Source organism: Nuphar pumila, chromosome 17, assembly GCF_984573655.1.
Source record: "Nuphar pumila chromosome 17, dmNupPumi1.hap1.1, whole genome shotgun sequence".
NCBI classification, from domain to species: domain Eukaryota; kingdom Viridiplantae; phylum Streptophyta; class Magnoliopsida; order Nymphaeales; family Nymphaeaceae; genus Nuphar; species Nuphar pumila.
This window is the reverse complement of record NC_143265.1, coordinates 28707996-28730233: the sequence shown is the minus strand read 5'-3', so window position 1 is coordinate 28730233 and position 22238 is coordinate 28707996. Positions and strand designations below refer to the sequence as shown.

At 38.1% G+C, this 22238-nt stretch overlaps 1 pseudogene; it reads right to left on the bottom strand.

Annotated features, from left to right (window-relative positions):
* LOC149811836 (protein TIC 20-II, chloroplastic pseudogene) lies at positions 1–864 on the bottom strand (annotated as a pseudogene).
* Positions 865–22238: the final 21374 nt, after the last annotated feature.

Below are 22238 nucleotides of genomic sequence, written 5' to 3'. Positions count from 1 at the left end.
CTGGACCCAGGTGGGTCCAGACCAGAGTCTGACTTTGAAGTACTAGAACCAGGTCCAGACTGACCAGACTTATAATAAACAGAACCAGATTATAAGCAACAATAACCCCAAAAGTAGGAAGAACAATGAAAAAGGAAAAACCGAAGGTTCATCCATTTTTATCATTTTCTTTAACTCACTACCAAGCCGACGACGGCCTAACTATTACCAACTATGTAAAGTCTAAAAACTTTCATTTGCCGAATTCACATTCACTATTTCACAGCTGCCGGTCGGCGGCCTCCGCAATGAAGGGCGGGCGGGTAGGACGTCCAGCCGAGGACGCAGGAAGCTAGGCAGTACAGGAAGCACTCGACGACGCTCGCGAACATGCAATTGTACCCTTAAAACCTAGGCCTCCGCCGCCGGGGCCGAAGACGAGCTGAATCAGTAGCGGCAGCACCATGAGGACGTCCAGGACGACGGCCTGCATCGCGTTGAAGCGGACGAATCGGCCGAACTTGGGGTTGCGGACGACGAGGAGGTAGAGGGCGAAGAAGGCGACGAAGCTCGCGAGGGGCACGGAGCGGTAGGCGGAGACGATGGGGAAGAGGGCCTCGAAGGCGCGCTCCAGCACTAGGTACTGGACGAAGGCGAAGCGCCCGTACTGCAGACCGTTGAGGAAAGACAGGCAGTAGGCCCCCGCCGTTATCAGGCGGTCCGTCGCCGGAGTCGGGCTGTAGGAGGCCATGACGACAGCCGGTTTGCCCCTGGCCCCCGGGAGAAGCCACGGGAGGGTTTGGGGGCAGGAAAAATTGGGGTTTTGTTAGGGTTTTAGGTGGCGGGAGAGAGACGGGAGAGTCTGAGGAGGGGAAGGGACGCCATTTGCTGCTTGCTTTCCTTCTCTGGAGGAGGCGCGTCGAATGAAGAGGGAGCCGGAGGCGTTCGGGGAATGGACCGAATGGTAAATTGGGAACGATGGATTGCGATGTCTGTTCAGTGTGCCTCACTGGCGCCCCGCTGCTTTCTTGAAAGGCAAAACACAGCAGGGATGTTAACGGATCGGATACATCATATATCTGACCCGATTCTGAATTCGATTAGCCGGTTTTGGTTGAGAAAACTGAAATAATCTGATTTGGATTCAGTTTCGGATCCAGCAGATATCTGAACTCGATTGCATGTATTTTTTTTTTCAGATTTCGGTATTGACTTTTTCCTCATCCCAAACCAAATCCGAGTTCGTCTAGCCAAGATCCGATTTGTAGGATTTGGTATTGGTTACGTCCAACCTGAATCCGCAAAGTGTTTACATCCCCTAGACAAAACTTCACATCTCAACTTAAGCTCTGTTTGGGAGTAGTAGTTGGGATAGGTGACGAGTAGGGGTGTCAATGGGCCTGGTTTAGCCGAACCCGACCTAAACCAAACCCCATAGTGTTAGGGTATGGCGATGAATAAGAAGACCCGATTGAGACTTGGGTCCGGACTTAATGGTTTGATTAAGACATGGACCCGGGTATAGTTTGTGAAATTTTATACCAGACTCAGACCCAACCCGAGTTTCGATTTTTCAATGTAAAAATGATAAAAAATATGGTTTTATCGGGTATGGTCCGGGTTTGGTTCATGAAGTTCTTATAGGGTTCAGGTATGGTTTTCTTATAGTGGACCCAATTAGACTCATGTACGAGCCCGATACCGTACTAAAAAATCTGGTCCAAGTCTGGTTCCACCCGGGTCCAAACCAAACCCAACCCGTTGACACCCCTAGTGACGAGGGTGTCTCCATTGATTAGAGTCACCCTTTTCAGAGGGGAGATGAAGATGAGAGCGGTATTTGGAGGGGAGATGATATTATAAATGGGTGGATTTCAAAAACATCCTCATGAGGATGTTATTGCTAAATCAACCAATTTCATCACAACTCCCAACAACAAAACCCAAAACATAGCCTTATAAATGTTTAGTAATCAAGTTTTTCCAGTCTCTTATAAATATTCAATAGTCAAAAGTCCATGAAATTTGGCATGATCATGCAAATAGCGACCAATTCACCAAAAAAAATTGCCTATCTAAAAACGTCGATTCTCAACTTTTGTTGGATCATTTTATACATTCAGAGAAAAATGTTGGGTATCTCCTACCCAAAGTGGATTCACATTTTTATGAAGAATACAATCAAATATTTGGAGGTCAATATATATTAAATGTGCATCATCTCTATGTGATTCACAACTTTTTTCAACTAATGTTAAATGTTGCACAGTGATATCTGTCTGGGCCCATGAGGTAGGTCTAGGTTCAAACCTGAGTTTAAGTAGGTTGGTTAGGTTAGAAAGAAGGTCTGGTTTTAGGTTATTTTAACAGAGGTTGGGAGAAAATTTAGAACTCTCAATATACAACATATAAAATGCTGAAATTTTATGGGGAGATTTCGGACACCTAGGGATAACTCGGGTTAAAATCTCAGGGTTGTAGGGTTTGTATTTTCAAAGATACAGTCAGGTCAAGTTGCAAGTTTGCAGACTGGGTTTTGATAGACCTTGAAAGAAAGATTAGTTTTCTCAAAATACTATATAAAAAATTATGAAAATTTAGTAAAAATCTTAGGACAAGTAGGGGAAGGTTCTGGTAAAATTTAAGGGTATGACTCGTCAGTGTTTGAGAGATGAAAATATAGGAACAAAAAAAATAGGTTTGGGTTTGAAATGAGATTTGGCAAAAACAAGTTAGGGTGTCAGATTTATTTCTCCTTACAAGGATTAAGGAAAACTCTATTTTTTTTTTTGTCGGTTAGATAGAAACATGTGGGTTGACTTAGGGTCAAAATTCAAAGTTTGAACTAGGTCAGGTCAGATTCTGCAGATCACAGAAACAGAAATTTGGGATCTAACTAAGCTCTTTTGGGTTTGGTGAGTTAAGAGGAAGGGCTAGGCTTAAGGCAAGGGTTGGTTAGACTTACTTGGGTACTACAAGGCTACATGTTAGACTCATGACACACCGAAAAGGAATCATAGAAAATTCCAAAAACAAAGGTTTTCAAGCATTGAGACAGATTTTAGGCATCATTGGAATCATTGAATTCTGGTGGACAACCGCCAGATTCTGGTCTTGAAAAGAGTACTGTTGTATAAAAAAATTTGTATTCTAGAAACTAATTGGGATTGATTTGCTACCATTTCACGCTAAATAGAGATAAATTCTGATAAAGCCACCAAAAGAATAGAGAAATTCAACTCTATGATCTATCTAATGACACCAGGATCGACAATAGATGGCAAAAAGAGAGAGATATGCCTTTGTTTATGCACCTAAAAATTGAAAAATTCAGGCAACCAGATGACTAATGCCTATATGCAATAGAAAAAACATAGAAAGACTTATCTAGAAGCAGAATAAAAGAAAACAAAAAACAAAAGCAAAACCTCTCTGTCTTACATTTTCAAAGGGACAAGAATAACTGGATTTTGTCCAGGGATCACTGAGATAGAGGGTCAGCAAGACAGACTGTTCTGTTAGAACAAAAGCAAGAGACAAACTTCTTTTATGTCTTTGGGTAAAAAAGATAGGTGTAAAATGGCATATTTTGGAAAAACACCAAAAGAGCAGAGAAATGGATGAATCTCAACTTTTCAACAAGGCATAAAACTCAGGCAAACAATGAACAAAAGTTGAGATACATGCTGAATAACAAAAATTGTCAGGAAAAACAACACATTTTTTGTGAGTTTTTTTAATTTTTTTATACAATTTTGGGTACCTTAAGGCAGGAATTCAAGTTTACATGAAAAATAACAAAGAAGATACCATGAATATGCTTTTCAATGACACCAAGAGCATGAAAAATAGATACCTCGACACAAAGATATGATTATGTAAAGTGTGCATAATCAAGACAAGACAAAACAATATTTTGGATCCTAGGTGGATCTGAATCCAAAGTTACAAATAATGAGAAATACAACACAAACTGACCTCTGCATGCTATTTTAGAATCTCGAGGTGCCTTAATTGTGGAAGCAAGGTCCCACTAGGCATGCCAATTTTGTGAATATGAGGATCTGATGAGGTTTTGACAAAGATGTTTTTCAAAGTGGATCCAATTTTGTTGAGAGAGATATGGGATCCCCACCTGCAAGTTGAATGACTTTCCTTCTCCAGTGAGAAGAGATTGACCTCATTAATTAAGAACGTCATCTCCCCTTTGATCTTAGCTTGAGTGTACAACACCACGTACCTTAGACATGAATTATGAGAAAAATGTGAACTTGATGGTGTAGAAACACCACCAAGACTAAAAAAGATACAAAAGACACAAGTATATGATCTGTTAGACAAATCTACACTTATTACCTTAAGAGAATCATACTTACTCCCGTCGTTTACCCACACTTAGTTGAATTTCTTCACTTTGACATTCAGAGCACTAGGCAAAAATCATAATGCTTTATTGCCCATCATAATGCTTTGTTTTAATTAAACAATCAGATTCCCTTTGTTTGTACCAGTGTCAACTTAGACTCTTTGTTAATCGAGAATACAAATGAATTTGGATCCACATCTGGCCCCACTTATGCCTCATCTTCTTGCACATGTTATTATGAAATATTACAAATGCATAAACACTATTACCATTTTCAATCGTGTCACCATGAAATACAACTTACTACAACTTGTTTCTTACTATTTTAATGTTGTCTTGAAGATGTAGTCTTTTGGGTGCCTTTCTTCTTTGTTCCACACTATCTTGCTCCCATTATATCTTTCATGGTAAATCTCACTCACTAATAAAGTCAAATGCATAATTACAAAGTTGTATAAAAGCATAGAAACTAGGATACTGTTTTCTTATATCAACATTCCTATATCAACAATGTTATAATACCAAAACATACTTTTAATGATGATGTCATTGTAGACACTATAATTTTGACCGATCATTATTTCATGAATTTTGTTTAAATGTTTGTTTTATCAAAACACCTATGTCTTTTGCCCAAAACTCTTAGATCTATTCCAAGTACATTTTTAGCCTAAAAAATGCTATTTTCAAGCTTTGCATTCAAAAGATAAGTTGAAGAGGACATCATAAGCTTTCCATCACATCAAAAATAACCTCAAACAAACATCAAGATCAGAAGTTATGGTCAAAACCATATTTTTAACTTGTTTAGATTTGGGTATGGGTCCAAATCCATTCTAAGTTGCTGCCCAAACTGAATTGTCGCCCCCTACATTGTCGTACAAGCCCAATTATGGTCCATGCTATATGGATCTAGACCCACTTATCGCCCATGATGTTTGGATTTGGATTGAGTCTTGACTAAGTTGTCGCCCATATAGGTCCAATTGTCGTTCTTGAGAACAGATACAAACTGAATCCAAATCCACTTCACTGGAACGACAACCTAGGTTGTCTCCCATGCTAGAATGACAACCTAGGTTGTGGCCTAAGCCCCAGACTTCCCATTTTGGGTATGGCTTGCACTACGCAGGTATTTTGGACCCAAAAATTTATCAAAAATCCCAAACCTTGTCCCCAAATCTTTCTAAATCCCAAAACTCAGCCTTTATAAGTTACCAAATTTGATTTCTTAGCCCCTAAGTTAGATAAAAAACCACTTGGAGATTCAGGCTCTTGCATGATACTTGGATCCAGATCTATTGGCTCAAAATGTCTCAAACCTAGGTTCAGGACCCAGTCCTACACTTATAAATAGGGGTCCAACTCCCTAGTCTAACATCTATCATCTTAAATCCTTCGTACACAGAATTTGTCAAATCCATCATAGCCTAGTGCACTCATACTTGGAGCTTGAACCCATAACCTCCTAGATCTAGATCCTTGTCTCACCTATCTTTAAAGCTTCTGCCTAGCTGAAGCTCTGCCCATATGCCATTGCGCTCATCATCGTCATTATGGAAAGGCTATTTAAACTCAAGGTGAGACTCATATTCATTGATTTTTCTGGTTTTATTTGTCTCTCATACCAAAGGAGAAGAAGGCCACCTGAGGTAACACCACTCACTCTCTTGTCCCTTCTTCTTCTTCTTTTTCTCCTCTCCCTCCAGTATTTTTTTTCTCTTTCTTCTTATTTTCTTCCTGTCTTACTGAATTTCCTTTGTCAACATGGATGGATTTGATGATGGAACAATATATTGCATGGTGAAATTCATGAACTGTATATGATTATCCTCATGATTTTTTATACTTGATGATTTCAAAAAACAATGGAAAGTCGAGCTCCAATCCAAGTTCAAGATCAGAATTTAAAACTCTATTTTAAAGGCATGGACATGACTTGCTATCATAAACATTTTATCTCACTGCATTTACTAACTCAGAGATGATAATATCAAACTTAAAAGTAAATAATTTTTGTTTAGGTGGCATTGAAATGTCAATTGCACCTAAAGCCCAATAAAGGAGGCCAAGTTGTCTGAAGGGGCTTGATGGACATTACATATTTGGATAAGTCACTACCTAAACATGTATAAAAAAACAAATAAGCTAAAGAAAATTTTTGCCAAGGCAGGACTTAACAAGGGAAGAAAAATTTCAATACCGCGTGATCCAAAAGTAACATCTACATGCATTGTTCCATTTAAGATGGAAGAAATAGAGTACTGCTGACACTGCTATACTCACTATGAGCAAAAAATGCTAGAGAAAGGTAGAACCTTAAGCTATACAAATTTTGCACTTATTTTCTCTTTGATGGATCTTCTCTCATTTTATCTGAACTAGAGGAATTTTGTCCACAAATATTAGGTGTAAATTCTCTAGACATCAAATTATACCAAGATGAGGAGGTATGTAAATATACTACAATTTCTAGTTGCAATTGTGTTGACTTTGCATGATTAGAATTACTTGTATTCCATTGTCACATGTGTTGAATACAGTCACAACTATCGACAATATTTTCAAAATATCGTGATATTATCATTGTATTTTCAACAAACAATATTATAGGTAAAATATCATGATATTTTGAAAATATCGTTGTATTCTCGAGATATTGTCAATTATTGTTACCATTTTTATTTATTTTCTACAACTTAGCTATATTTTTCTTCTTTATTTTGCACTTTTTACTTATTTTTTTAGATATGTATTTTATTATCCAAACATGATATTTTTTACTTATTTTTGTCATATATATATATATATATATATATATATATATATATTAAGTTTTTTAAGCTTCAAGATTTTTCTAAGATTTATCACCAAACTTATAATATCGTGAGAAATAGCTCCGCTGAGATATAGCTGATACCGATATTTGTGAATATGGTTGGAGAATTTATAACCTGTCCTAGGACATATTCACTTGGGTCTAGCTACAAACTTGGTAGAGCAGCCATGTTCCCAATTAAATGTGTCCTACATTCTAAATTCTCCTTCGACATCTCTTTTCTTTCTTTGGAGAACATGAATGTTTACTATGGTTCTTATAGAATAACATTATGATCTTTGGTATTGATTATATTTTTTAACTTTGAACCTTAAAAATATCTGAAGTTTCTTTGAACTTTTTGATACTTGGGGTTGTTAAGTTTTCATTTCCACTATATATATTGTATTTTTCATTTAAAAAACTTTGTTACTTAAAGATAGTTGATATCAGAATAGAGCTTTGTGTGCCTTGTTCTTACCAACAAAATTTTAACAGGTTTATTGCTTCAAACTAGAACCAAAACTTGAACTAGTCTCAAAACTTTGGTGGGAAAGTGACTCAGACCCACCATTGCAAGGTCTGCTGAAGATCAAGGGTGGATCAGGAGGGCGAGGAGGGGCTCGAGCCCCTCCTAAAGTTTTGAATTTTTTTTTGAGTTGACTCAAGACTCTGTCGAGTCAACTCGGATTGGAGCCTATTCGAGTTAAAAATGAGGTTAACTCATCTGGTTTATGACTCTAACTCGGGCGACTCATTCGATTCATGAGTCACAATCATTTTACTTTTGGTTTGATTTTTTATTTTAGAAACCCTAAAACTATGGTTAGCCCTCTCAAAATATTGACTCAGTCTTAGGCTCCGCCCCTCTCTCCTGTCTTGTAGTCCATTCCCCTCCGGCCACCGCAATAATGCCCCAAGATTTTTAACTGCTTGAAAAACATGTAAAAATTAGAACCTTTCTTTTATTGAATAATCCTCGGTCAAAACATTCTTAACTTTGGTTAAAAACCATAGGTGGGTTACATTTTACATGAAAATGATTATATAGAATTTAAATGCAGATAACATGACTCATTTAAAATATTTTAATTTCAAAAGGATAGAGTATTACAAAATCAACACAATAGTAACATGTATCCAAATTCAGTGCACGGAAAAGAAAAATGATTGGCTTGTTCATGTTATCGCAACATCTTGCATCCGCTCTGCAATTAAACTTGTAATCACTTGTATGCCCATAAAATAAGCCAGACTCGTGAAAGCCTAGTAGGTCCACACTAGAACACATAGTGAGTGTACAAAGCTAATACATATAGCACATTAATGATAACATAATCCATTCAATCATATATCCATGATATACTTCAATTATGGTATACATACGTGATATATATCAATCAGGAAAACATAATGCATTCGTTTGCAAAGTAACTAAGTATGTGTAATGTGTCATTCACTAACTTGTATAACATATTCGATCATGATCTTATGTTAGGTTCATAGTTGATAAGGATAAGAAACCCAAAGGACACATTTAATGATAACATAATTCATCAAATCACATATTCATGATTTATATTTCAATATTTCAATCAATTAATACATGCATCACGTAAGATATCAGATCACGTCATAAAATCATATTTCATATTATTCACACATTCATAAATTGAACTTCGAAGAATATGTACGTGAATCAAAACATGCATACAAAAATCTAAGCATGCACATTCAATACATTGAATTATATTTCATAATTCAAAACATGTGTATATAACACATGAACTCCTATGGATGCATACAATTTAATATAAGATGTCATAATTCCTCAAGGCATGATACATTTCGATATAAGATTTTACAGTTCATCGAGGCATGATACAATTCAATATAAGATGTCACAGTTTATCAACGCATGATACAATTCTAATATAGTTTACCAAGGCATGAATTAGTTTAACAAGAAATAATATGACATGTTTCAAAGTCAATAACTGTGAAGTAACTTGCAACTTTAGTCAGAATGTAATTGTGCATTATTAGTACATATTTTTATTTCAAAACTGTGTGAATACGAATGTCTTTGTTTCTCTTTATTATAGTCCCCTTGGGTACACGGGAAAAGCTATCACCTTAAATAGTCATGACATTTTGGGGGTCTATTATTCAAGAGTTGTACTTTAGTCGAGTGTTGAAGTGAGCAGGACCCAAAGCAGGCAGTCTGTGACCGAGAGAAAAACTTGCTATGACATATACTCGATATAGGATGCATCATGAACTAGCTACAATAGTTGATAATCTATCACCTAAGACACATTAATAGTCTCGATCTCTTAACCTTCAAGTGACTAAAAACCATTGGAATGCCTTACTCCCATAAAACAATATTGTCACTCAAGGCTTGTATCATCTACCTCTCTAAGTAGACCATAGATCTAAATGAGCTATAGATTTCTTATTATGAGATTTTGTCATTTTATGTATCTTATATCATTACGCGATTAAAGATTCAATAACCCTAGTACCCCTCTAGGATAATCATCATTCATTTGTAGGTACCCAACCTATTCAGATGTTGCTTGGGTGCTTTTAGTCCATACGAGCACTTCACTTATGAAGGTAAACATAGCATTATAAGTATGTGTATGCATATATTCTTCATGGAACAATACCCCTTTCGCATCTCATCAATTTGTATCAACCATAAGCTCGTGTAAGAGTTATCATAAGTACATGCATGCTTATATTATATCACATGTCATACACACCACATGCCCAATGACACTATATATGTTCTTTGAACCCACGGTTCTAACATGAACCAAATCATTTCATGTGTAAAAAAGAAAAGACAAAATCATGTTTCACCTGTCTTGACGGGTTCCATGAACCCTGAGGCTTTGTGACCCATAACTCTAATATTTGAGTTTGAACATTCATTGCATGTGTATATCATCACGTGGCATTTCAAAAAGCACATTCTCGCATGCATTGTAATACAATTACACGTGAATTATATGATATGATATGTGATTCCAATCATAAAAAAATTATGCATGCATCATTAAAGCTCCTAAAATCTGTGAAAACTCGTAAACATGTGATAATTTATGCAGAAGTTCATAAACATGCGAAAGTTCATAATTATGCAAGAGCTCATAAATATTTTTAAAGCTCATAAATATTTCAAAATCTCATAAATATTTTAAAAGCTCGCAATTATTTTAAAAGCTCATAAATAATTTAAAAGCCCATAAATATTTCAAAAGCTTATAAATATTTCAAAGGTTTGTAATTATTTCAAAAGCTTGTGAATATGCCAAAAAACTCATAAATGTTTACCCTTACATTTCCTGCATAATATAAATATATATTACTATATATGTATATATATTTATATGTATATGAAAATTGAATATAATTATATATTATATAATTATCCCAAAAGGTTGTCGTACAAACCATACACTCACATGCATTAGAAATAAACAAGAACTAAAGTTAACATAGATTTACTCTACCGCATACTTTATGTCAAGAGTACGAAAATGCGTGTGAGGTTGCACTCTGATGGGGGTTTGCAATGATAGATGTGGCAGAGCAAGTCATGACAAAAGGGTGGTAATGGATCCAATGGAACAACACACACATAAAGCGAAGGTGGTGTAGTTCTCGAGATAATGCACATGTCTCGAGATGATGCACAAATTATAAGATAGTGTTCGTTCCTGAAAAAGTAGGGCATATATATTTAGACAACATGGCCTACCCGTTTTGGTGGCAGCGGTTCACGCATAAACAAGAATGGGTATATTGCCTGTGAAGAATGCTCAAATTTTAACAGGCAATATATGCTTAAACAAGAATCAACATTCTTAAAGACTCATTCTACATGCTCTGGTCTTTTAAACCAAATCAAGCATCTTGCCTATGAAAGCGATCATTTCCATTTATGTGATTTTTTTTAATCATGATGCATTATCGCACAACGAGGTTACCATAAACCTCCAATCCAATCATCGTAGTACTAATAGGCCATGCATGTCTGATAGTACCACTACGAAGAGAAATATATTAGTTTCTCAAAAAGAAACCAAACATTACTTAGAAATTTCAATGTCCCATGCTTTAGGCTGGGGAATATCCGAGTCATTTTGGATACCAAAAAGAAAGACCAAGCGTACATACCACCTAGGGCTATGTAATCAAATCCTTTTTGGCATATTGGTTCGAAAATAAAACTCAATTGTGAATATGCAAACACAAAACACTTATTTTGCTTTTTGAGATAGCAAACAATGCGAACTTGAAATTTTGCATATGAAATGTAACACATGCAATTTTGTTTTAGTTTTAACTTTTAAATTTAGGTTAAAACCAGTTTTATATTCAAGCAAAATTTGAGAGTCTAAGTTGATCGAGCTATGTTTTGGACTTAAGTTAGGTTCCATGAGAGGCTAAGAGGGGTCATGCCTAGCTCAGTGGGATGCTAGGTACGGTTAGTGTGGCCCACAAGGGTTCAGGGGTGACTCACGATTTTGTATCTTGGATGAGTTAGGTTCAAATCTAAACCTGAGTTTGGATCTAATGTGGATTTGGATATAATCTCAATGGATTGGACCCATAGGGTCAGATGCTCTGAATAATGTCATTATTGTTTTGACAAAAATTTTAGCCGATCGGTGGCTCACTTGTTAGATCAAAGTCAACCTCAATATTTTTATTTCGAGGGTATCGAAATCGACTATCTATACGCCCAAATTGGTGTTGATTTGAACATTTTATCATCGACTAAAGTTCATGCCTAATTGTAGGTCAAAAATTAATGTTTTTCAACACCGCTCAATTTTCTTGCCAATCTGTGTGTGTATGATTAAATCTAAGATTATCACGACGATCTATGTTTTGAGGGATATCAAATCGACTATTTAAACATCAAATTCTGATGAGTCTTTGGGTCTGTAGGCCTCGCGAAAGTTTACCATGTCACTGAAACACATGCCAGGGTAAGAAGTCCCCACCTTTATACTATAGCTTAATTAATTTTAAAATTTAATGAATTAGAGACCATAATTTATTTTCTTATTTTATTAATAAAAAAGATTAATAGATATTAACATCTTATATTAGAGGAGATTTTTGCCTAAGCCCATCTACAAATAGAGACCCTCTTAAAGAGCATTAACAAGGTTAGTTTTTCCTCCCTCTCTCATTCTCATAAGAGTTATTCTTCTTCTTCCTTAGAGTTTTTCCAGCAGCCATTGAAGTTGTGCCAAGATGATAAGATAAGAGACAAAGGTGTTGGTTCTAAAAATGCATTTCAAGTAGAAATCAACCTACACGTAGCATAGATCGATTGAAAACGCATAAACTGCGCATCTTGCCAATTCTACTAGCTGATCCATGGTGGATCAGATCTGAAATAAGTTTGAAAAAGGTTTTGAAAGTATTTTTAATTTATAATCATGCTTTAAGATAGATTTACAAAATCATTTTTGGTAAATCTATGCCCGAACGGCTAAACCGAAAAATTGGGTAACCCGAAACGAATAGTTTCGTGTTCCTACGTAATTTTAAATGGTTGAATCTTTGTTTTTAACATGAATGAAAGTATATTTGCTTTCTTGCATGTGTTTACAACATGAATCATGTCTCTGCAAATTTATTTTATGTGTTTTATGGTGTTTTCGTATGCTAGTATCTTAAACTAGTTATTTTGTGTAAAAATCATGATTTATTTTGATAGTTTAGATTTTAAAGCATGTATTATGATCATATGACATATCTTTATGATTGTAGATGATGTTAATACTGTCAATGAGTTGATGCATGATTAAAATTTGATACTCCATGTTTATGCTTGAGTTTTCTTGCTTTTCTCATTATTTATATCTTATTTTTCATGTTGTCTTGTTTTTCTTTATTAATCCATCATGGTAAAATACATCTAACTCTCAAATCAGATTATCAATGGCCAAACCCTTTTGTAAAGACCATTCAGATATCTGAGAGGTTTCCTAGAAAAATATTGGGCCTTATTGGTGTACGAAAGTGAGGGTTATGACTGCTGCAACCCAAGACAGAAATTTTGTCTTGCGTGCAGAGCAATTTTTTACAGTCGCTTTTGCAAAAAATCTAATAAATCAAAGATTTTGAGTTAATAGCTGATTTTTGTATATGTTATTCAATCATATGAATAGATCTAAAAAACATAAAATAAAAATAGTTTCAATTTTTGTAAATCTTGAAGGCTTACACAAATTATGAAAATTTCAAGATTTTACCAAAAACCTGGATCTCGAACTATCTCAGAAAGGTCTGTTCCAAAAAATCTAGAAAATTCATATGATAGAGTTTTTTGACAAACTCAGATGATTCTGAAAGCTAACAAGCATACCTTTCACTAAAAATTTTGAGAGGACAAAATCCCTCTCGGATTGGGACAAGTGACTTCTTCTTTGGAAAGCAAGATTCTGGTAGGTTCTATTAAGAACAAAAAAATTGTTTCGGGTCCGTGAATTTTCATGGGAAAACGAAATCATTTTTCTGAGATCTACTACATGGATTTGGAAGTTAATATCCTTTGATATAACTATCAATTTTTATAGTGTTATATCTATTTTTTTTATGGTTTGTCATACTCGTGAAGAACATGCAAAATTTGATATTATACAGTTCTTGATTTTAGATAATATCCTAACTTGTGAAATTATTTTTCTAAAATCATATGCTTGATTATGATATGAGATGTTAATCATGTATATGTTAATATGAAATTTGCCATGAATATGGTGTATGTATGCATGTGAATTAATTGAGCATGGTGGCATATGAGGCTGCATATTAAACATGAGAATTAAGCATGATAATTAGACCAAATGGTATGCATGATCATGCATGTATTATTCTATAAAATTTATGATTCATGCTAAATTGAAATTGAGTCTCATACATCATGGAGTGTGGTATATGTCATGTGATATTTTGTAAGTCATGTGAGGCATGTATACATGTGGCTCGAAGGCGAGTCAGGTTCGGTGGAACCAATGAGGTGCTTGTGAGTACCAGGTTTGGCTATGTTAAACATGCTCATATACATACACGCTTTAATTGAACTCTTGGTTGCTCCTTATTAGAGAGCACATGCCATGAGTTGGGTTCAAATGAACTATGTTAGGATACCTCAGTGACTATAGGGAGTGTTGGCTCTTGCCTTGTGAGGTCGTAGTTTGAGTTGCCTATAGTGGAGCTTGTGGTTGTTGAGTGTAAGACCTGCAATTTTTCAGCATAATTTCTGAATAAAATTCACGAGGCATTTACCGGTAAAAATAACATTTTCACTCAGATTGCGAAATGAGTCGAATTCTACGAACCAGTTATACTTAGGATATTCATCATTTTGCGAATATATGCTCAAACACTCTGGAAGTCATAACTTCTTACCTGGACGAAATCAAGAGATTTTCTTGAGTCAACTTTCTTAGTTACGACAATATGAAGGGAATGACATACTCAGATTTTCTCGGAAAAAATCATTGAAAAGCCAATTTTTTTGAGGGACCCACAGAAATATTCCTCAAAAAATATCTGGTGGGACCCACAAAAATATCCTATGGAATTTTTATGTGGGCCCCACACCAAGGAACCTCCTGAAATTAAAATAAAGCTAAGGGCATAAAAGGAAATGAATTTTTCTAGCTTTTTCTAGAAAAATTCATGGAGGAGGTGGGCTTGGGCTATAAATAGCCCTCCCCACTCTCTCTTCTCATAAAAATCGACCCCCCCTCTCTTGCCTTCTCTCTCTCTCTCCTAAACCTCCCCTACCTAGCCTAGCCCACCTGACTTGGCCTGAGCCTGCCTGACCTGGTCTGAGCCTACCTGATCTGGCCCTAGCTCACCTGACCTAGTCCAAACTCAGTTGACTTGACTTGAACCTGGTTTGGTTTGAAGTCAAAGTCAAGGTCCTTTTTGGTCCAGATTCTGGTTTGGTTTTGTGAACCCAAACTTAGCCTACTTATGCTGAGTTCGAACCTACTGAACCCACTTGACTTAGACCGAACCTAGTTTGGTTCAAACCCCTTGGGTTGAGCAGCTTGACCTGCTTTACCTCTTTCTCAACTAGGTCGACCTCATCTGACCAAGTTTGACCTCTCAAAGGAAGGTTCGAAGCAGAAGACGCAATTCAGAGTCGTTCTTCGCAAATAAACAAGTAAGTTCACTTCGTTGATCCATCTCTTTCAAGTATTTGCTTATTTGTATATAGCATATACTTTCTGAAGTAGTATCTGACCCTAGTTCTTGATTGAGCCCTTTGGGACACTTCGGTGTTCAATCGCTCGCCTCGTAACTATCGTCATATATATATGTTGAATACGCAGTATATGCGTTCTTAAAAATGTTATCTTACCCTATTTCTTGGTTGAGCCCTTCGGGACACTTCGGTGTTCACCTGCTCGCCTCGTAACTCTCGTTGGATGCCGAACTTTGTGTATATCATCTGGTGACTGTCGTCGCATCTTATATCGCCAAGGCTTGATAATCTACCTTTGCCGTCGCGTCGTACGATGTCAAGGCTCCCTGCTTTCTGTAATTTTTAATTACGCACTTCCGATTACGCATTTTACATTACGCCATCGCGTTGTATGATGCCAAGGCTCCCTGCTTTCTGCAATTTCCGATTATGCACTTTCGATTATGCATTTACTTAAGCCATCACGTTGAATGATGCCAAGGCTCTTGCTTTATACAATTATATATGTAAAGTATTTTGTTTGGTTAAACACTCGAAACAATAGTATATGCATTTCTTTTACGCCGCCGCCATATAAAGTACAAGATTCTGCTTATATTACATATATGGCGTGTAAATGAGCGTTCAAATGGAGATTAACTCCAAATCGCCAATGCGATTCTCTTAGCTCGTTCAAGATTCTGCTTGATGAATGAAGCCCCTATTGGAAAGGTTTCACTTTTTGGCAAAACTACTATTTATGTAAAAACTAAGTCATTTACGTATGGCCTGACTGTGGCCCAAGGTTCCAAACAACCTTAATGGATGCAAGGTATGCACAACGGTGCACATCTATTTCCCGAGTTAAGCGTAGCGATTTTCTGTTAAAGAGGAAAGATGTCACTGAAATGGATAAAAGAAACGCACACTTTCTTCGTCAAATAGAGGAAGTGCTGCTAAAATTTTTGAAGAAGCTAAGAATAGCTTAGAAAGAACGTAGCAGGATACTCTGTCATATAGCATAGTGCTATTCAGTTCTTGGAATGCTTTCTATAACGTAAAAAGGATCATCACGCCACTGTCGATAGAGCAGTAAAGGTTCTGACGAAATGGTTGGCAGAAGAGCTGTCGGGACTGGTTAAAACGGCATGATGATGTCCATTGTTGGAACAATGCCAGAATGACTCATCTCTCAAATACTTGTAAGGGCACCTTGCTCGTAAGGACCGTTGTGCCAGAGTAGTGGTTATGCCTTGACTAGGTTGTAAGCTCGTTGCGTAAAAATACGCCGAGCAACCGATCCATTGTGATCATGTCATATGCATGCTCATTGAGAGTCTGATATACAACTAGACTAGTAAGGGCCGCAGAGCCAGAGTACATTGTCCACCCGAAGGAGGTGAGATGCTCGTGATGGCCGCAATGCCGAGAGCAAAGTCAAGCATGCATATGAATAAAATGAAAAGACCCCACGGTTGATGACCATGTTAGGGGCATACTGAACGGGGTCGGGTACATACTCCTCAACGACTTTCCTATAGGCATGCATTAAGTAGCTTGTCAGACCGGCAGACCCCTTCAGAATTTCTCACCGAGGAAGACGGTGATGGTGCAACCTTGAGTGACTTATATTACCTTCGAACCTGATAGAGTTCATGATGGCCTCCGTCACTCAGAGTTATGGAGGTCGTGGTTATCCTTAAATTCTAAGGATTGAATCCAACTACTGCAGTAGCAGAATGCATTCGAATACCTAGTAAGGACTTCTTCCGGTATGATTGTACCATCCTATTAGGGGGATGGGGTCAACAGACCTCTGGGGTATCTAAAAATACATAGAATAACCAACCCCCAGATCGTCGCGTTGGTGCTCAGATATACCTCCCTTAAGCCCACAGGGAGGGGTTAATTATCAAAACAAAGCATTAGCTTAGGTTCAGCGATGCTTGAATGTATGAGTGGATAAACGTTGTTGAGTCAGTCCTGTATAACCCTTGTGAAGGTATCATGGTCGGTATACGACTGGACCAACTGAGCAAAGACCCATGTTGTATCTGCACGACTAAGCGAAGCTCGAGGAACTGTCCTTAGATGTGTGGGGTACAAATGTTCCAAGTATAAAGACTTGAGCTAGACATCCCGTTTAGACCCAGAAAAGGTCAAAGCTAAGTCGTGGAGACTTAAGCGGTTATTTAAATCACAGTCGTGAAAAGGCTTGCGCTAAGTCATGAAGACTTGAGCGGATGTTCAACTTATAGCCTTGAGGAGGCTCTTGTGATATACGCTAAGCCGTGGGGGCTTGAGTGTCATTATTACGAGCTGCGACCCTAAGTGGTCAAACATATTTGCTTGAGTTGAATGGATATGTGATTGCTTGCTCACTAGACCATCAGTGGTTCTGACCCCGTTTAATGAGGATTTTAGGTGTTGGACCTGCGTTGCGATATGCGGAGCAAGGCGGCATCGAGTTCCAGGGTTTCTTTAGGCAGAGTTGTATTGCTTCTTTTTATTGAACCTATACTACTTTTTTGAGCAGTAGTTTTCTAATAAACATGTGGTTTTCGATAAAATGGAACACTTTGGTGGTCAATGTGTTGCTTGGCCACATACCTGTAATGTGCTCGGAGTTTTTTAAAACATACAACTCATTATCGTCTGATTTCGCTACTAAAAGCTTTCTAAAGTTTCGCTGCAAAGAAAAAAAAATTCATGAAAATTTTAACTTAGCTTTGTTTTGGAAATCCGGGGCATTATAGAATTGGTATCAGAGCGATGTGTCTGAGAAACCTGGTTCAAGATCTGTCAAGTTCATGATATCACACTTTAAGTATACCTTCTTTTAAAATTACTAATTTGAGTGAATCTTTGTATAGATGGCAACTCACGACTCGCGCGGTTATTGCTATCGTTGCAAGTTCATGCACGATGAGTGGATATGCCCGTATGAGGTCCAGGACTACCAGTTTTGTGGTGAGGATGGGTATTCTGCCAATGAAATCCAAAGAAAATATACTGCCGATATGGGTGGGCGGGGATCAAAAGGTCTTAAAGATGAGACCTCACGTGTCAGTGGACTGCATCATTTAAGTATTGTGAGTAACAATACCCCAACGACTTCTAATGGATTGCCAAGACTAAGAGACTTCGATTTGAACTTCCTTGTGAAAGTCAATCACTCGCCAAACTACCACCCGACATCACATATGCCGAGCTTGCATGATCCGAATGAAAGAGGGGATTCCTTTTATTCGTCGATCATAATTTCAGACTCCCCGAGTCTTGATATTGTTGTTTGGGAGAGTGGACCGACATCCCTCATCTATCCCCAGGATTCACTTAAGAGTAAGGAAGTGCCACCCAAGCCAACTCTTGTTATGCCTAAACCAAGGCAATATGGCAACAGATGGACTTTTATGAGTTCATCTTCATTAAGAAAATCCAGATCTTAAGCGACTGGTGATGTTTTGGAGTCAATAGACTCATGTATATAGTTTCTCGTCGCCTATGTCTGCCAGTGTGACATGACACTTGTATATAAGGCGATGTTTGTGTAATAGAATATATATAAATAAATAAAGTTTTACTTCCCTATATACATCAAGAAACTAAAAACAAGTGCTTGTGTGTGAATAGATAAATGGCTTCTACGACAAGGAGAACCATGCCGAGCGAGGAGTCTCATACGCAAGGATTCCTGCTGAAGACGCTCAACAACCTGGTTACGGCCATCCGTGAGACAAGGCCAGAACAAGTCGCACCTCGTAACGAGAACTTGAGAGGAATAACCTATGAGAAGTTTCTCAAACTTGACCTGTCAGTTTTCGTCTGAAGAGCCGATCCAGAGCTTGTGGAAAGCTGGATCGAGGAGACAGAACGTGCCTTCCTGATATTGGGTGTACCAAAAGAGAAAAAGACCAACTTTGGCACGTATCGATTAAAGGATCATGCATGAAAGTGGTGGGATACCACTAAGTTGATCTAGTTCTCACAACTCAAAGTCGTCCCTTGGGAAGACTTTCGAAGAATTTTTATGGATAACTACTTTTCAGTACATTCCAGAAACAAGAAAAAGATGGAGTTTCTTGAGTTAGAACATGGCGGTATGAGTCTAATCGACTATACCACCAAATTCCAAAATCTAGAGCGCTACTACTCCCGGTTGTTCGAGACAGACCAGGAGAGAGCCGACAAGTATATCAACGGTTTGCGGGAGGGGCTGCGGTCTTGAGTTATAACAAGCATGCCCTCAACCTTTCAAGCTGCAGTAATGGCAACTTCAAAAATCCACATGGATTGGGAGCGATCTAAAGGGGTCATAGCAAAAAGGCCTGTAATCAATAGTGGGAACCATAAGAGAACGTTCCCAAGTGGCCAGGGTTCACGACAACCCTTTCAAAAGAGGATGTTCCAAGGTGGGAACGTTGCTCAGCAGGTCGTGAAACCCAGACAGAATGTGGCTCCCAACAGTCAACCGTCCAACTCCAGCTGCCCAAAGTGCCATGTGAACCACCCGGAGAGACCATGTCCTCGTGACACAGGTGATTGCTTCTATTGTGACAAAGTAGGCCACATTGCAAGGCAGTATAGAAAGAAGCTTACGGATGAGCAAATGAGGAATCCCGGATCTGCCGGACCCCCTCGACAAGTGCCATAATGCCCTCAGTTCCAACGACCCCACCTAGAGTAGAACAAGGGTATGTTGCAGGTCATGTATACGCTGTAACGACTAAATAAGTCAAAAATAGTGACGTGATTGAAGGCACCATACCTATTAATGGACATACATCTTACGTCTTGTTTGATTGTGGTGCTACTCATAGCTTTATCTCCGATGATTTCACCGAACAACTCCATGCTTCGGTGCAACCAGTTGATAAAATGATCAAAGTATACAACCCGTTGGGTTCACACACCAAATATATCCGGTATGTAAAGAACCTAAATATAGAGATAGTTGGGCAACACTTTCCTATTGATGCCATCCTAATCGATATGGTACAGTACGATATCATTCTGAGAATGAATTGGTTGGCCCAGAACAATGCCAGGATTTTGTGCCGCTAGGGCAGAGTAATTCTATCTCGACCGGGATTGCCTAAGGTGGAATACCGGTTATCAAAACCTGTCCCGCAAAAATGACTCATATTAACTCTTAAGGCACAAAAATACCTTAGGAAGGGTTGTGTAGCCTTCTTATTAAGCCTCTCAGTGGAAAATTCAAACATCCAGTCCCTTGAGAGTTTGGAAGTGGTACAGAAGTTTTTCGATGTGTTTTCTGAGGAATTGTCAGGACTTCCACCACTTCGTGAGGTTGAATTTGGAATTCAATCCTTACCTGGAACAACGCCGATATCCAAAGCCCTGTATCGAATGGTGCCAACAGAACTCAGTGAGTTGAAATGTCAGTTGGAAGAACTGATGGAACAAGGGTTCATCCGTCCGAGTGTATCACCGTGGGGAGCCCCGATGCTATTTGTAAAGAAAAATGATGAATCCCTTCAGTTATGCATCGATTACCGGATGCTTAACCAGGCAACCGTTAAGAACAAGTACCCATTGCCTTAGATTGAAGATTTATTCGATCAGCGCAGAACAACGAGAGTGTTCTCCAAGATCGACCTCAGGTATGGGTATCATCAACTCAGAGTTAAAGAGGAAGATATACCTAATACTGCCTTCAGAATGAGATATTGCCATTATGAGTTCGTAGTAATGCCTTTCGGACTCACTAATGCGCCGACTGCCTTCATGGATCTGATGAATTGAATATTCAGACCATACTTGGATAACTTTGTCATCGTCTTTATTGATGACATTCTCGTATATTCAGAGAACAAGGAGCATCACAGTGAGCACTTGAGGATCGTCTTGAAGACCCTTCAGGATAATCAACTCTATGCCAAGTTTTTGAAATGTGAATTCTAGCTAGACAAAGTGATGTTCCTTGGCCATGTAATCTCTAAGGATGGGATCACAGTAGATCCTGCGAAGGTGGAAGCTGTGATAGACTGGAAGCAGCCAGAAAATATAACTGAGGTCCGCAACTTCTTGGGGCTTGCTAGATATTACCGGAAGTTCATACAAGACTTCTCCCGAATCACCGTACCCATGACAAAATTGTTAAAAAAGGGAGTCAAGTTTGAGTGAAATGATATGTGTAAGGAGTGCTTTGAGACTCTCAAATAGAGGCTTACTACTGCCGTTGTCCTTACTCTACCTTCTGGTCAAGGAGAATTCATCGCTTACACGGATGCCTCAAGAATGAGTCTAGGTTGCGTGTTGATGCAACACGGTAAGGTGATCGCCTATGTGTCCTGACAGTTGAGAATACGTGAGAAAAACTATCCAACCCATGACCTAGAGCTTGCCGCGGTGGTGTTCACACTTAAAATCTGGCGACACTACTTGTATGGAGAGAAATTCGAGGTCATGTCGAACCATAAAAGATTAAAATACATCTTCTCTCAAAAAGAGCTCAATATGCGACAATGACTGAAATTCCTCAAAGACTATGAATTCACGCTTTTCTATCACCATAAAAAGGTGAATGTCGTAGCAGATGCCCTTAATCGCAAGACTATTGGCACTCTGACCAGTCTCGTAGGACAATGAAAGTTGATGGAGGATTTCGTCAACTAGAAGCCATTTTTTGCTGATTCTGGCAGAATCTGATTATCCTATTTGACAATCCACATTGAGATCCTTGATTGAATTATAGCCGAACAGTTCAAGGACCCCAATACTTGGAATTAAAAGCTCGTGCTGAGAAGGATGACACTTTCTTCCATTTGAAAGAAGATGGAGGAATATGGATGGAAGAAAGGGTATGGGTTCCAAATAAC